At 42.7% G+C, this 17,822-nt stretch overlaps 1 long non-coding RNA gene across 1 annotated transcript; it reads left to right on the plus strand.

Moving 5' to 3' along the window:
- The first annotated feature begins 355 nt into the window (after positions 1-355).
- LOC124972106 (uncharacterized) lies at positions 356-7,609 on the plus strand. The gene is made up of 6 exons (XR_007106437.1): positions 356-858; positions 2,322-2,418; positions 5,540-5,727; positions 6,344-6,439; positions 6,557-6,670; positions 6,758-7,609. It is a non-coding gene; the product is annotated as an uncharacterized LOC124972106 (long non-coding RNA).
- Positions 7,610-17,822: the final 10,213 nt, after the last annotated feature.

The raw sequence follows: 17,822 nt of genomic DNA on the forward strand, positions 1-17,822 counted from the left end.
TCCCTAACCCCCTGTGCTCGACTATACTCCTTGATCTTCACTCTGTCCCCTGCCATCTGTGAAAACACCACATACGGGTGCCACTAGTAGCTAGGTGAGAAAATGTCAGGCGCTCACACCGACCCCCTCCCCACCACGCCACACGCAGTTTGGCCATGCAGCGCGGGCGTAGACCCTGGGAGCCCTCTTCCTTGAAGTTCCCGCCACCGAGTTTGTAGAAGGGCAGCTGCCAAATAAAGCCTTCCTGTTCCTGGGCGGCCGAGACTACCACTCCCAGGATCCTCCTGGAGGGCGCGGGTGCAACCGAAGGCGCCTGGGGATTGGAGAGGGTGAATAGTCCCTTGTAGGGTGCGCTGAGCCGCAGCTCACGCTGCGGGCTAGGAGGCGGCCACCCAAGAAACGCGACTTCAGGTCTGCAGGAGCCTCAGAGGGTGCCGTGGCAGCGTTAACAGTAGTGGTGGTCCCAGTTGGGACCAGGGCGTGGGGCGCGTGCGCTGTACGGACACAAACTGACCCGGCGACTTCGCAGAGCCACCAGGGACCAGTGGAGGCCAGGAGGTAGGACGGCTGCTGGATGGTGGTGACCAGTATCTTCTATGGCCACGTTGCCATAGTGACCACCATGCTTTGGCATGTGTGACAGCTATAGGAGGAGATCGGCATGGCTGGACCTGCTGACTACACTCCCCACTTAAGTGGCCTGTGCCCTCCGTCCCAACAGAAGATTCTAAATGCTCTGATTGTAAAAGGCCCTGAGCAGGAGCTCTAGTGGACCAAGGACTTGGTATGGAGGCCTCTCCTCAAATATAAAAGAACAGAGACCATGGAAGAACCAAACCCTGATAGCGGAGTGGAGAGGTAAGACACTCGGGCTGTGGTGGACAAGGGCAGAATCAGTTCCTTCTTTCCCCAAACTCAGTGACGGGGGACAGATGCTGTGGGGTGGCTGGGTCAAAGGAAGCAGGGAGTGCCAGACTGAAGGGTTACACCTAGAAGGTCTCTGTTGCCTTAAGAATGTCAAGTTATCATGCAGTGGAGTGCCAGACAGCAACCCTCAGGGACTGTACTGTTCAATAGAAACATAATGAGTCACATGTGCACTTTTTAAACCTTCTAGTAGCCTTACTGAGAAGAAAAAAAACTGGTGAAATTAATTTTAATAATGTGTTTTATTCAACCCAACATTTGCAAACGTATTAGTTTAACATGTGATAAATACAAAAAACTGTCAAAGCAATATTGTACATTGTTTATTTTTTGCATTAACAATCAGTCTGTAGTTAACAACAACACATCTTAACTCATACTGGCCACATTTCAAATGCCCTACAGCCACACTTGGCTCACTGCCTGCTTCATTGGACAAGACAGCTCCAAAGTTTTCTCTTGGCTACACCTACCATGGGGCTGGGTGTAGAGGAGTAGCTTACACATCACCTCCCAGCCTGATGGAAATGTTTTGCCAGGGTTTCCATCACCTTGGCTTTCAATCATCCCTTTCATCCTGGCTTCCATTTACCAACACAGTGCCATGCCTTCTATGTCATTTTGCAGTCCAGTGCCTGTGAGATGCATAATGCAGGCAGGGGTACTGTTTCACAGGTGAGGAGCACCCGAGCAATGTGGACTTTGCCAGTTTAGGTGCATGCATGTTTGCTGCAGGACATGGTTTCTTCCTTTTCCTCCAGTGTTTTCCTTCCCAGGACTCTGCTAGTTCCCACAAAAATGACCCAGAAGAAGGAGGGCTTCACTGATGAGCTCTTGATAGTCTGTCTAGAGGTGAGCTGGGACTTCTTTACCCAGAAGAGGTTCCTTCAACTTTTCGAGACATAATACATATATCATCCTCCCCTGCTGTGCAGTGTCTGTGCTCTCCAGCAATTTGAGCCTCTCATAGGACATCTTTCTGCAGTTTTCTGCCCTTCACTCACCATTTGACCATTTGTCACACCATAGAGACCTGCTGTGTGGCTCAGAGTTTTCTGTTATGCCAAGTATGAAACCCAGCCGTGGGCATCAAGGAACTTAGGGCCTTTTGGGGGAGAGGGAGCAGGACAAGCTGTGAGTGTGAAATGGTCAAATAACAAGAAACTGCAAAATGAATAACATATAATATAATTATATATGATATTAATCTTATCTATATAATAATATATGTTAATACATATAATGATCTATATGATATTCATCATATATATAATGATATATAATATTAATCACATATATAATGATACAATTTTTTTGGAACTAGGGACTGAACCCAGGGGCACTTAACCACTGAGCTACCTCACCCCTCCTTCTTATTTTTTATTTTGAGACAGGCAGTCACTGAGTTGCTTTCAGCTTTGCTTAGTTGATGAGGCTGGCCTTGAACTTGCAGTCCTCCTACCCTAGCCTCCTGAGTCATTGACATTACAGGTATGTGGCATCCCACCTGGCCCCCTTTTGATATTGTGAACAGAAAGTAATATGGGGAACTAAAGAAGGAGAAATTTAAGCTGTATTTGGAGATGAAAAATGGTGGCTGGCAATGATCCAGACTAAAGGAAAGTAGCAAAGGTTCAGGGAAAGAAATAAACACAGCCTTTTCTGGGAATGGTGAGAGACAGGCTGGAGTAGAAGGTGTGTGGAGGTCCACATTTCATGTACAGAGTGAACTCAGTGGGGTGTCTATAATTTTTTGTATTATGATAAAATATACATAATAAATATTTACCATCTTGACTATTTTAAGTGTATAGTCCAGTGGCATTGAGCACTGTTTGCAATTGTCACCAGCATCTGTCTCTAGAACTTTTTCATCTTCTCCAGCTGAAACTCTGTATCCACTAAACACTAAGTCCCCAATAGTCCCTGGCTCCCACCTTTCCACTGTCTATCTATATGAATTGGGATGTCCTATAAGTGGAACCCTCCACTATTTGTCCTTTTTTGTCTAGCCTCTTCCACTGAACATAATATCCTCCACATTGAGGTTGACACTCTTGGCTTTCAGCTTCACTGGAATTTATTGGAGACACCGAGAAGCAGGACAAAGTAAAAGATGAGCATTACTTGTCACAGGGGGTCATTTAGGAAAAGCCTATAGGGTGTGTGTGGAAGGAAAAAAGATCCAAAGCATCCTTTTTTAACATGGAAGACTAGCAGAATATCAATACCCATATTACTTAAGTGAGAAACCATTAGCAGGTCTTAGGAAACCCTCCAAAAGTCCATTGTTTTACACAGTAGAAATATTTTAAATATCTAACATGCTAAACCATGCTGATACATAAAAAAGAAAATAAGCCCCCACTTTTTCCCTGCCAGTTAGCTCAATTAGTAGCTCACATATTGCTGGAGGATTTCCTTCCAGGGTTCAGTAATGAGGGTCAACCTAGTCAAACCTGTACAAGAGATCCCCAGGAAATAGTTGGTGGCTCTTCAGTGCCAGCTAGTTCTTTTCACTGGGTGCAAGGAAACCCAGGCAGAAGAGAATTTAATCTTTTTCTGCTGTATTAGGCAAAATAAAGTTGTTTAATTCTAGTGATTTAAAGTCAGATTTCAACTAAGAAAGTCAGATCAATTTTCAAAGTAGTATGCTTTAAAATAATACATTGTATATGAGATGTACACATCTAATAACATCAGTGGAACTCTTTTCAAAACCAGGTAAATGAATTTAGAACACAAAATAAATGAATAAGATTTCAGGTTTCCTTTATCTTGATTGCTTGTATAAGAGGTATGAATTAGTACAAAGATTTAGGAGACTTTGAGATCTTTACCATAATTTTGGCTCATTTGTTAAATATAGCTTATATAGTCCAAGACACTGAATTTAAACTGTGATGCTGAGACACAGTTTAAGGAATCAGCTCTTTCAAATATATTAGAATAAATGGAGTTCTGTGGTATTTTATTGGCTAGCCAGAGTATACAACACTTTAGTTTGTATTACCTCCATTATATAAAAATGTTTTCCATCACATTTAGAATACCGTGTGAAAATTTGACTGTGTGGCAGGAATGTGTTGTTACCAGTATCGACTTTACAATACCAGTCTTAGTCCCCCACACTGGGACTGGTTGGTTTACTTTTCATTAGTGACTTTTGTGGGCACAGGGACTGGAGCACTGCTATTTGCCTGTGGGCTACAGGGCCTACTGATCTCTGGCCTACTCATCTTTCCTGTGGGTATATAGAAATGCCTGGGATTCTAGAGTCAGCCTGTGACAAAGACAGCTCTTGTAGAACCTCTCAGAGGCTCTAGTATCTGAGATGTGTACCAACTTGAGGTACCAAGCAAGTATAGTCAGACTTTATCTTGCCTACTTTGCTATAATTTGGTGCGTTACTGCTTGTGGTGGTATTTTTCAATAATCAATAAAATGTGCTATAGCAACATTAATAAGTTGTTGAAAAGGAAATTGTTCATATCTCTGTTACTGAACACAGCTGATTTCAAATTTGAGTATTTCCTTGTGTCTTCATTCACTTCCTCATCTATTCCTGTCACCAAACTCTCCTTTTTCATGTTTTCATGTAATTTTGAGTGTCAGAATATTTTTTAAATACCTGAGGAAACAGTAAAGGGATTCTTAGAACCAGGTGGTAATTGCCTTTGAACTTGAATTGTTTTAAAGGTAAGTACAGTAGCATTGGAGACATAAAAGAGCATAATATACTAAAGGAGCAGTGGAAAGGACAGATTTCCTGGAGTATGGGATCTCTGGGGCCAAAAGTAGGAGAAGATGAGGCCAGATAGGTAACTTTGGTCTAGGTTGGGAAAGACCTGGAATGCCACTTAAATGAACTTGATTTTGTCACAGAAGTACCTGAGAGGAATTTAAACAGAAGCCTACTATGCCTAGGTTTGCGTTATAGAATAGCTATGCTGGTACCATGTAGACAGTAGAACAGTGGAGTGTGAGGTTGGAGGTGTTAGGAAGACCACTTATGAGATCATCACAGTAATCCAGCAGAACTCTCCATGAAGGCCATGACAGTGGAGACACCCCCCCAACAAAACAATGGAATAAAAGGGTCTTGAACCCCTGCTGTAAGGAATTCTCCTGACATAGGCCAAGGGTGTGAAGCATCCTATTCAAATCTTACCTTCCTTTAAAAGCCACCTCCCTATAAAGCTGCCCTTGTTTGTCCAGCATCACCATCCTCATCCCAGACTCCTCCCTTCAGCAGACCACATGGCCTACACCATAATGTTAGTCACTTGGACTGGGGGTACAGATCAATGATGGAGTGTGTGATTAGCATGCATGAGGCCACTTGAATTTGAAACAAAATCCACTTGAATTTGTACTTAGGGCTTTAATTCTCAAATCATTTCATTCAACTGATTATCCTGTTTATTATGTGAATGAAACAGGCATAGAACTGAAGCTGAAAGGGATTGGAGTTGGGAACTCTCAGTATATACCAAGGGATAAGGGAGTCATTTCTTTGCCACTGAATTTCCCACCCTGTTATGTCCAGCATGTGAGAACATTTTGAAATGTGCTTTAACTCTTCTTCCTAATAAAATGACTTTCTTCTCAGGAGCAGAAAAGCATCAACTCCTTTCTGTAGCTTCTGTGAAGTAGAGCACTCAGCTAGGCACATACTAGGTGCTCAGTATGCATTGGACTTGGTGAAAAGGGGCATTTAAATACTTTTGCACTCTTCCCGTCAGTCTTCGCCTCTTCCTACAATGCTGCCCACTCCAGTCCTCCCTGAGGAGGTTCAGGGTAAGTAAGAATGGTTTAGATCTTTTATGAGTTTGTGACATTCATGCCAGGAGGAGGGCGGTATACCTGGACCCCACTCAGAGGGATGTGGTAAAGATGAGATGCTTGCCAGGTACAGGCTCCTGATCTTCCTGGGTAAGAACAACATTCCTTCACATGGACCCTCTGAGCTGGGACTGGAGAACCAGGGGTCAGATTTCCATTTCCTTGGCAAGCAAGACAGATAGTTTCTGTTTCTCTTCCAGGTTGAAAGGCCAGTGCCAAATGGCATTATTGATAAACTTATTTAAACTGCTTCAGAGACTCGGGTCTCTCTGTCCATCTGATCTTCTAGACCAGGGGTATTATCATATCAGGTCCCTGTGATTCTTGTGCCATCCAGGTGGGCAAAGCCAGTTGTTCCTTGCAGCTGTCAATTTCTTGCTTCTGCTGCCATGCCCATCCCCCCTCCCTACTTTCAGGCCTTCTTGAAAATTGAATTGAACCTGTAGAAATAGTCTGTAGGATCTCCTAAGATGCCCTTCCTCCCTGAATACCAAGCAATTGGAGTGGAACTCTAGGATATCATTGTGTTCCAGCACAAATACCTAAGTCTCCTTTCTTTTCCAAAAACTAGGGATTCCAATTTCCAAATCAGACATGTTCTCCCAATTAGAACCAACAGAAGAACCATGGGTACTGGAAAGAGGAGGGTTGCAAGGCTCCTGTACAGGTGAGTGGGTGAAAACAAGGTAAGTCAAACCATTCTGGTCAGTGGAGGAGTACATGACCTCTTTCAAGTTCTGCTACTGAGACTAGTTTTCTGTTTATTGTGTATCATCTGTTATAGGCATTTCTATTTGATCAATTCATACAAAGCCTGGAAAGTAACCATTTGGAGGACCTGGATTGAATAGGGTTTGCAATTTCCAGTTCTGAAGAGAAAAAAAGGATCATTTTAAAAGTATGGGCATTTCGTTGGTCATTGGTACCTCTCCACATTTAGTATTCGTTGTTTATGATATGTTCCTAATTGCATTCTTCTCGACAGGACATTCACATTCCAGTTCAAAATATAGCATATTTAATGACGGCACCTGAACTCCAAAGAAGGGACTGGAAGGAGAGTGACAAAGGAAACAAGTTGTTTTTTGTTTTTCAAGACATTCACTCATTCATTTAACAAACAGATATTTTACCCAATTGAATTTGTCTCATTACCAAGATAATATGAGCCTATTCTAGAAATAAAAAAAATAGAGACATGAAGAAAATGCAAAAATCTTGAGATTCTACCACACAGTCCCATTCACTATCAACTTTTGCATGAGCATTCTTTCAAGCAGGCCTCTGCAGTTATGTGCAGGAACATGAATATTTTGGTGCATGTGCTGTGATTCTCTACCTGTCATTTTACCCTTAGTCATGTGTTGTGGACAGCTTTCCATGTCAGTGAATATGTATGCATACCTAGATATTCATTCTCTGGAATGGCTACATAGTATTCTGCTGTACCCCTATATCATAATCTATAACCAGCCCACTATTAATAACTATTTAGGTTGTTTCCAGGTTTTCATTGTTCTGTGCAACACACAAATGAACAAACTTACATTACATCTTTACAAACTTGTCAGGATATATATTGTGACTCATTTCCTTAGAGTGAGATTGATGAGATAAATGGTAAAGGGTAAAATGTCTAAAAACCTCATTTCCTTTCCATGTGCAACACTCTTGAGTCATTTTAACTAGATACAAAGTAGAATTGAATTGGTCTTTAAAGATCAGCAGATCCAATTAACTTCAATTTCCCTCCCCCTGCTTATTGTGTGTTAGCATCCATATATCAGAGGGAACATTCAGCCTTTGGTTTTTTTGGGATTGGCTTATTTCACTTAGCATGATAGTCTCCAGTTTCATTCATTTACCAACAAATGTCATAATTTCATTCTTCTTTATGGTTGAGTACTATTCCATTGTGTATGTGCACCACATTTTTTATCCCTTCATCTGTTGGAGGGCACCAGACATAAGTTTCCTACATTCATATATGAACACACCACCAGTGAAACTCCACATCATGTACAACCACAAGAATGGGATCCTAATTAGAATCAGTTATACTCCATGTATGTGTAATATGTCAAAGTACACTCTACTGTCATGTATATCTAAAAACAACAACATCAACAAAAAAGATTAGCAGAAAAATTCCCCAGGCCTATGAGGAAGATGGATGATATTGGGGTGGGGGCAGCATTGCCTTTAAACTCCTTATCTTCACCCAAGCCTCTCATTTATTATCCCCACTTTTGGGGGACTCTAACAGATTGAAGTTTCCCTCTATTTCACTGCTAAACCCTTTACCATTCACTCATCCTACATCAAGATGGGAACAAATATTAAGAACAACAAACCTTGTGTAGCATTTACAGTGTGCCAGGCATGCTTCTCACATACAACTAAGTTGGTCTTCTAAAATGTCTTAGGTAGAATATTCCATCCTCTGTACTTTGTACATGAAGAAACTAAGGTTCTGAAGAGTCTGTAGTTGGTCTGAGTTCATAAGGCAAATAAGTGGCTGAGTCAAGAGCCAAACCCATGCAGTCATGTTGTAACTGATGTGCCTTCCTCGTCAGGTCACACAGATGAGCCACACAAGTGCTTAGTGCTCTAGCCTATCTGCTTCTGTATTTGGCCAGGAGCATCTCCTCTTCCTCTACATCTCATTTGAGGAATGAAGATGTGAGTGGTTTCCTGTGCATATTTGGTAGGACATGCTCCTCTTCTATGTGAACACATCCTCAAGGGCCAACATGTGGCTTCTCATGCCTGTCCTGGCTCTTTGGAGAAAACTGAGATTTCCCCTTCTAATTTGGAATTTGGAAATAATGTCTCTTGGTGGAGTTTGTTTTAACCATAAAATACCATGTGTTCATAATAGAAAAGAATATAAAGAAGTAAATAAAATCACTTGTTAGAGAAGTGCAACTAATGTTTTGGTGTATTTCTTACTAGTATTTTATGCATGTTTATAATTATATATGTATGTATAGTTATATATCATAATTCTAAAATTATGATTTTTCTGTTACTTGTGTAATTTTGTATACTAATTTTAATCATAACTCTTCACACATCATTAAAATTCTTCAAAATCATGATCTTTAATGACTATGGAGTATATCATCATCTAGCATATAAATTATTTAATCATTTTCCTATTGTCAGACTTTTTAATTTCCCACTTTTCAGTGACTGTTCACACTGTTATAAACATCTTTGTACTTAAATCCCTCTGCACAGCTGTTTTCCCCCTTCTATTGTAAATTCTAGAACAGGAATTTTCAAGGTGATTGATTTGTATTGCAAATTACTTACCAAAACGTTTCTCTGATTGACTCTTACAGCAGCGTATTAGAACATATATCCCACTATAACCTGTCAGTATGTACTGCTGCTTTTTTGAAAAAAAATCCTTACCAATTTGAAAAGGGAAAAGTAGTTTCATTTTTATTTCCAAGAAGTTGAAAAAAATTTTTTCAAATGTTTATTGACCATTTCTTGTTCTCCCCTCCTCCTGTGGTCCCATTTTTATGACAGAGACCCTGGGGGGTACTCATACTTAACCTGGACATTTAGACTCTCCTTCTGAGTGTCCTCTCAGAAGATTGCTCTTCTACTTGCACTCTGCAGCTGTCTTAAGTTGAGCTATTAGAACAAATTACCATAAACAGGTGTCTTAAACAATAGGCATTTTTTTCTCGCAGCTCTAGAGACTGGGAAGTCCAAGATCAAGATGTCAGTAGATCCAGTGTCTGTTGAGGACCTGTTTCCTGGCCTCCAGATGGCTGTCTTCTTGCTGTGTCCTTACCAGGCAGAAATATGGGACTTGCTCCTGTCTCTCCCTATAAGGGCACTAATCTCATTCATGGGGGCTTCTCTCTCATGACCTAATTACCTCCCAAAGTCCCCACCCTCTACTGTCATCACCATGGGGATAGGATTTCAATCTTGGAGAGACAGAAACATCCACTTCATAGAAGAAGCCTTCCTTGATTCCTCCTCAGACTCTTGCCTCTATTGTTATTCTGTCTCCTACTTCCTAAAATTCGTCTCTTTCTCCTGAAGTCATACCTGCCTTGCCTCCCATCAGGGTCAGAGCTTAATACTTGATCTTGTTCCTTCTTGTTACTAGTGTGTTTCCTTAATTTGAAAAATTCCACATATGTGTGCTTAGAATCTGCTCCTGTCCCTGAAGGAGGTCCTGATCAGCCAACCTCAGCCTTGTTCTCTTGTGTCTCTCTGCCACTGGGCACATGCAGGTTTTCTTAAAATTTTTCAGTTTGCCTGATATGCACCAGTCACATCTTGTTACACTCCCTGTAGCTGCATCTCCAAATACTTCTTGGTCCCCTCCCCTTCAGGAGTACTTGTCACATACCTGCTCTCATTCAGTTTGCTTTCTAAGACAAATAGACCTTTTGGTTATTCCCCTCTATTAACTGAGCACTGTCAACAGTGGGACAGCATACATAGTAAATACCAGGAGCTGTGGGCCTCAGAGTTCTGAGAGAAACTTCCTAGTCCAGGAGCTTGGGAGGGTCCTATCTTCCTCTTAAAGTTAGGCTTTCCTTGTCAAAATATGGTGCAAAACCAAACTTCATGAAAGTAGTAACACTATACAAACTGTAGGTTGTTATCTTAGTCCATTTTGTGCTGCTGTAAATAAAAGTACCTGAGACTGGCTCATTTATAAGGAACAAAAGTTTATTTCTCACAGTTCTGGAGCCTGGGGGTCCAAGATCCAGATGTCAGCTTCTGGTAAGAGTTTTCCTGGTGCATCTTCACATAATGGAAGGTAGAAGAGCAAAAGTGGACAAACATTGTGTTCTCATGTAACAACAGAGTAGAAGAGAGTGAAGCTACCCCCATCAGCCCTTATTACAGTGATATTAATCTATTCTTGGTGGCAGCACGCTTGTAAACTAGACACCCCCCAAAAGGCCCACTAATCCACACTGTTGCATTGGGGATTAAGTTTCCAGTTCATGCATTGGGGGACTCATTCAGACCATAATGATTATCTTTACAACAAACTTGATAATTAAAAATTACTTCTCACATACTTCTGTCTGTGGTTCACTAGATCTTAGAATTTCACATTTCCACCAGTGCCACATGATATAACTCTAGACTGTAGGATAACTAAGCCACCACAGCATCAGAATAGACATGTCAGTAGATGAGAGACAGAATATGTTACTGTGCAATTCACATGCATATGTACAATATAAACAAAGGGAATATCAATTATCACTTTTAAAAAATACTGTAAAAAGGGACAAGAAAATTTATCTATTTAGAGGAAAAAGTGTAGATCCACACATCACCCTCCAAAATATATATCAAAAATATTAAAGGGTAAACCAGGCACGGTGGCATACACCTCTAATCCCAGCAGGCCAGGAAGCTGAGGCAGGAGGATCTCGAGTTCAAAGTCAGCCTCAGCAAAAACACAGTGGTAAGCAACACAGCGAGACCCTGTATCTAAATAAAATACAAGATAGGACTGGGGATGTGGCTCAGTGGTTGAGTGCCCCTGAGTTCGATCCCTGGTACCAAAAAAAATGGCTAAATATACAATATTAGAATAAAATGCCAATGAATATTCACATCCTCCCTGAATAAGAGAGAATTATCTAAGTTTAAAATCCATGAACTAAATTGCAGAGGAAAAAAATCTTAATACATTCAAATGCTATAGAAAATTTAAAGACATTAAGCATCATTGACATAACTAAATGGAACAAGACAGCTGCAGGAAATATAGTGGACTAAAGGTTAATATATGACATCAGTCTTAAATTTCAAAGAAAAAATCAGAAGTCCCCAGAAGTTAAGTGGGTAATTGGTAGGTACAGGCAATTCTTCAAAGAAAAAGCACAAATAGCCAGTATTAAGTCCTGCTGCAGTTACCAAAGAAAGGCCAATAAGAAAGGATAACTTTTGCCATGTGTAAAACATAAACATGATAATTTCAATGAAAACAGCAGGCATTGCATTTGTTGGCAGAGAAGGAAAATGGTTGAACCTTCTCAGGACCTTTCAGGAGGTAAGTTGGGCAGAACACTGGACACAGGAAGGTTCAGGGACTTTCCTGAAGTCACACAGTTCATCAGTGGAAGCATTTGGATTCCAGCCCAGGCTGGTAGCCCCACAGTGCAGGCCCTGGAAATACAACCAAGGGACTGGAAGTATGCTAATGGTGACAGCCTCTGGAATCATGGTCAAGGGACATGCAGCATGTACTTAATGGAGAAACAACTGTAGGACACTTGGCACATGGTAAACAGACATCAGTGCACTTTAAGTGGCAAATGCCAGTTGCTTCTGTAATTGGGAAAAAAATCCCAATCAATTCAGTATGTTTTTAAGTCCTCCATTAAGGAAACTGGAAGGGCACACATCACATGCTCACAGTGAGTACCTCTGTCTTCATGGGGTCATAATGGCTGTGAGCTCTCAACTTTCCTCCTTGAGTGTCTGCATTGTCCCAAGCATCCATGGGATCCTGTGCTTCTGAGGCCTAGCCTGCACAGAGCAAGGGCTAGTCTCAGCTCCCACTGCTCCCACTTTTCCCAGTCAGGGCCTGTGGTCAGCACTCTGCTAGACCAGGGTTAAGGCATTTCTCAAGCAACGTCTAAATGATCACATCCCAGCCCCACCCTGTGAGTGCAATGTCTCTTTGCATACCATCCCACTGTCAGGCAGGTGCTTCATTCTATGTTGGATGGCAAGCAAAATGAACAGCTCCTGCTGAAAATGAAAAGGAAGAGAACAGTGGATGGCTAAGGTAGCTGCCCTAGGCTCTGTTCTAGAGAGCCAGACAGAAGGTGTGGAGGTAGGTGTGGGCTCTAATCCCCACTGTGCCTGACCTCAGGGTTCCTGTGCCCTCCTCTACGTCATGGAATAGTTGCCTACCAGGAATCCAATTCCCTATTAGAGGTGAAGAAGAAAGTCTGACAGAGGCCTGGCAGTTTTGTAGTTGGAGAGAGAGGCCCATTGTGTGTGGGGAAGGAAAAACCTGAGGCTGGGCAAGAAGGCAGAGACACCCAACCCTGAAGGGCCAGTGAGGTCAGAGTTGGCTCAGGGGATGCCTCTGACTACCTCCCTCCAGAGCTTGCAGGATCCTTCTCAATGCAGATACGTCCCTTGGAAGGAGACCTGGGGAAGACCCTAGACATGTGGTAGGGCCAGTGCCCACAGGTGCACACAGACCCAAGCAGCCTGGTAGGTCATGGGCCTCCTTCCTCTCACCATCAGTTGGCAGCAGCTACCCAGTTTGCAACCAGGAGCATTTGCCCCTAGATGACCCTTGGTGTTCCCAGGATGCTGCTTCCTTGGCCCAGAGCCAAGCACATCTTTTGTTGTTGGAGGCCATCAACCTTGTTGGGAGACAGCCCCTGGCAGGTGCCTCCCTGCCGTCTGCTTCCTCCACCTTCTGGGGCTCCATCTGCAGGTTCAGCCCTGGGGCCCTGCAGCCTCAGGCTGTGTCACTTGTCTCTGGATTTTCCCGAGGGACCTTAGGATGTGAGTAGCTGTCCTCGGGCCTGACTCAGGCCATCCTCCCCTGATGTGAGTGTGGGGAGAGGAGGATCTTCTATTTCTCAGTTATTCAAGAAGGGAGGGCAGGAATTCCCATGCCCTAGCACAGAGGGCAGTGGCCCACCGAGCCCACCCAGCACCACTCTGATCTGGACAGAGACTTCCCTTTGCATGCCACCATTGTGCCCACAGAGGGCCTGCGTGTCCTCCTCCTGTATCAGGGATCAGAACTGCTGAGACCATCCAGGGGTCCTCTCAATCCTCCGCTACATGGACTCCAGCTTCTCTTGCATCTCCATCCTTGACAGCCCCTTTGGTTTCTACCTCCTCCAGGACTTCGACTTTAAATCTGCATAAGGAACACAGGTTTTCCCTTTCTCTCCCTGCCTTTGGTGCAGCCAGCAGCTGGGTGACTCAGGATAGCAGTGGGGCCAGGAGAGGAAGGAAGGGACAGGATTTGGAAACACCCAGATTTGGTTTCTATATAAATCTGCCCCATCTCTCCAAACACAAAATCATGACATCAGGGACTTCATATCCATCCTCTCCTTTCATCCAGTGTCCTTTCTAAAAACCTCCTCTGGACCAGTCTTATACCTGATGCTGGGGATTCAACCATGAATGCCATAGTGAGGCCTGCTCCAGAGGTCCTTGTATTCTAAAGATAGAAGCAATGATTACTTGGAAGAATGGGAAAACATGCAGTTAGATATCATGGTAAATGTACAAAAAACAAAAAATAAATGTTAAGAGGGTGTCTAGTATAGACAGGGTGATTTTAAAAAGTGAGTGAAGGATACTAAGGAACCCACAATTGGGAGGACTCAGAAAAAGTGAGTCCAGGGTCCTTCTAGGCCACAGAGAGGAGTCTGAGGCCACAGAGGGTTCTGAGCTGATAGGCCTTCAAAATTACCTTGACTGCCCTGTGGAGAATGGGTATAGAAGGAAGGGAAACTGTGTGGGAGCAATGGTGAATTTTCCAGGCCAAATGTAGCAGTGACATGGAGAGAGGCAGTGAGTTAGAGCACTGTGTAGGCTGCATACCATAACCTCCTTCAAAAATTAGAAGGGCCCTTTTGGATGGACATTCACTTTTTTCCACATCAAAATGGGCATTTTAATACATTTTCATTGAATAAAGAAAAAGTCCCTTAAAAAGAGACTGAGACTGATTGGAAGCTTTGTGCATACGGTGGTGAGGTAGAGGAATGCTACTCACTGAAGGGTTTTGTGTGATAGGATGACTTTTTAAAGGTGAATTTCTCATAGCTAATGTCTGCAGGTGTTCTCTTTGAATATTTTTCCCCATCATACCTAAATCCTTTCATCTTCTTCCTGGTCACCAGTGTTTTTGGATCAGAGTTGGAAGACTTTTGCTTCATTCTCTAGTTTTGAGTAAGTGCTTCTTCCCTGAGGCCAGTGTTTGCTTCAATATTTCTGTATAAGAAACAGCCCCCAGACTTTAGTGTCTTACAAAAACACCTATTTCTCAATATAGGGCCTTTGGGTCAGTTGTGGTTGTGTGAGGTTATGGGAATGGCACCAGGTCTACTTCACATTATCTTCTCATTCTGGGCCCCTGAAGGAAGGGACAGTGGTTAGCTGAGTGAGGCAATGTCTTGTGATAGTTCACTGCAGGGGCAGAACAGGACAAGTCAAATTGTGCAAGCATATCAAAGACTTGGGCTGGACATGGTGTACCTCAAGTCCATTCAGTGGCCAAAGCAAGTCATGGGTCAAAGCCTAAAGGCAATGAGGTGTGGAAGTATATTCCACCTACAGTGAACTATGACAAAGGTAGTAAGGGAAGGAGCTAAATGAACCTTTCTGCTACATCTGCTGAGGTAGTCATATTAGAATGAAGACCTTCAGGGTGGGAAGGTGTTAGCCATCTGGAAGAAGAACATTCCCAACAGAGAAGATAGCACATTAGAATGTGGTATATCCCCAGAAGGGAGAGGTCTGTGACTGGAGTCAAGTGAGTTGGGAAATTGGCGCAGGGGACAGCCGATGGGTACTGGGCTCAGTGAGGCAGGACTTGAAGGCCATGGGAATGAGTCAGGGTTTATTTCCAAGGGTAATTGGGGGCTCTTGCTGGCATGTTTCAGAGAGGAAAATGATGGGATCAGGTTTAACTGTTACAGGATTCTCTCTCTCCTTTGAGGAAGACAGGACAAGTGAGGCTACAGGAGGATGAGATAGGGGATATAACGTAGCCAGTAGTTAAGGCTAGAGATGATGGCAGCTTGGACTCAGGGTGTGGCCGTGGAGTTAGAGAGAAGCAGATTAATTGGGAAGATCATTCAGAAGACAATATTTGGTGACAATAAATGTTGTGAAGATTGAGAAAAGGAGGCATGAGGAAATAGTCCACAGCTTCCACCTTGGACTCCCTAGGGAATGTGGTGCAATTTAGGAAGAGAGAGAGAGATTATAGAGCACAAAGAGTGGGGTCATTTCTAAACTGGTGACTCTTGTTGGGACATAGATCTCTTCTGACAAAAATGCCCAAGTGATTCTACTAAGGTTTCCCTTAGCCTGGCACATCTGCAGCCTTTAGGGTCATGAACCCCTTTGAGAACTAAAAGGTTGCTATGGGTCCTTCCCTGTAAACAGGCCTGTGTGCCCAAACCCACAGTACAGCACCTCCTCTGGAGGGGCAGGCACAGGCACCCTGGCCCCATTTGTGGCCACAGTTTGAGCCTGGTTCCCAAAAGTCATATCTATACTGTTCCCATGATGATACTTTGCCATTGTAATAGGTCCTGGAGGAAAAATCAGAACTAAACAATCAATGTTTTTATTTATTAAAAGTTTTGTTTTTTTATTTCAAAGTTTAATCGAGCCTTGTTTTTGTCTTAGAGTAGAAGGTGTGTTTTTGTCCCACAATAGTAACATGGAATTTTATATGTTCAAGATCTGGAGTTTCTTGGCATAAGTTTCAAGCTCCTTTTATCATCAGGCAAAGGGAAATTATTTGCAAAGAATTGATGACTGGAAATTTTAGGGACCATTCTGGTAATCTGGAACAGAACATTGTGAAACTTGGTGATTATAAGAAGGTTGTGATACCCTTGTAAATCTTGAAAACACTGAAAACACTGTATTGTCAGGAAATGATAACAAGAAAAAGTCTGCACATGTTTAGCACAGATGCAATTTTTTGAAATATTTTCAAACAATAGTTGCTTGAATCTGAGAATGTGGAGCCCATACATACAAAGGGCTGGATGTACTGAATGTAGTATTTCTCTAGTTACTTGACTACATGTCTTATCTCTGATAGACGCATATAGACACAGTATATGGGACAGACTTATTTATTTTTCTCCTGCTTGTTTTCCTAGGTCAGGTTTATAAGAGGCAGTCAGAACATGTTTGGGACTGAATTTGGCGGAGTGTGATGCTGTAGTGGATACCTGTTACTTATTTGTTGGATTAAATTAAATTTGCAATGATGCCAACAGTGGAGATGCTCAGCATGCAGAAGGAAAGTGGAGTTGGGCTAATTTCCTTTTGGAAGAGATGCCAAGGATAATAAAGGAAATAATGTTTGGTTTTGAGCACACTGCAAATGAGAGGCCCAATTTCCAGTAATCATAGAAATTTGGGTCTAAAGCTTGGGACAGAGGTAGAAGGCAAAGGTACAGATTTTGGAAGCCATCATAAGAGGTTCTAGTTGAAGCCAGGATGGAATTATTCAGTGAGAATGCAGAGTGAAGTGAAAACCGGGTAGTAGGGGAAAACCCAGCAACTATAAGCACTTTGGGGGCTCAAATCAGGAGGAGGAAAGGAACAGGAAAGACAAACAAACAGCAGATGGAGGGGAGGGGAGAGCCATTTTCCCTCAAGCCTTGAAGATGTATGTGAACAGTCATCAAGGACCTACAGGTAGCACCTGACCCTGCAGAGGGGAAGGGAGGGGTTGGCAGAGTCTGATGCCAGGATATTCAAAGTTTGGTGTTAAGGAGAAGGGGAAGAGATGATCTGCAAATGGAAATGCGTATCAGACCCAGGAGGACATTTGCCTCACATCTTTGTCCAAGTATACAAGGTGCATGTGTTAACCCTCAGTCTTCACAGACCTACACTCCAGTATCATTCTTGTCACACAGATAAGGTAAGAAGGCTCAGAGAGTAGGAGTATATATGGAGAAGCTAGGACAAGCAGTCTGACATCAGAGCACTGTGCACATTGTCTCTCAAATGAAAACAAAAGCAAGACATCCTGAACTAAAATATAACTTCCCTTATGGGTTATTTTAATCACACAAAACATGTTGCCTATAGATATCAAAAGGTATGATGAATATAGAAATCACTAGCCCTATGAGACCAGATGTGCCACATTAAAGACTATGTAGATTGGTCAGGGTAGGACAGGCTATGCTGTGAAGCTGACATGCTCTAATATCCATCACTTATTATCACAAAGTCTTGCTCATTTTGTCCATGCTGCAGGTTCTTCACAAGTCAACAAGGGTCTTTGTTCCATAGAGTCGTTC

The sequence above is a fragment of the Sciurus carolinensis genome, chromosome X (genome assembly GCF_902686445.1).
Source record: "Sciurus carolinensis chromosome X, mSciCar1.2, whole genome shotgun sequence".
NCBI classification, from domain to species: domain Eukaryota; kingdom Metazoa; phylum Chordata; class Mammalia; order Rodentia; family Sciuridae; genus Sciurus; species Sciurus carolinensis.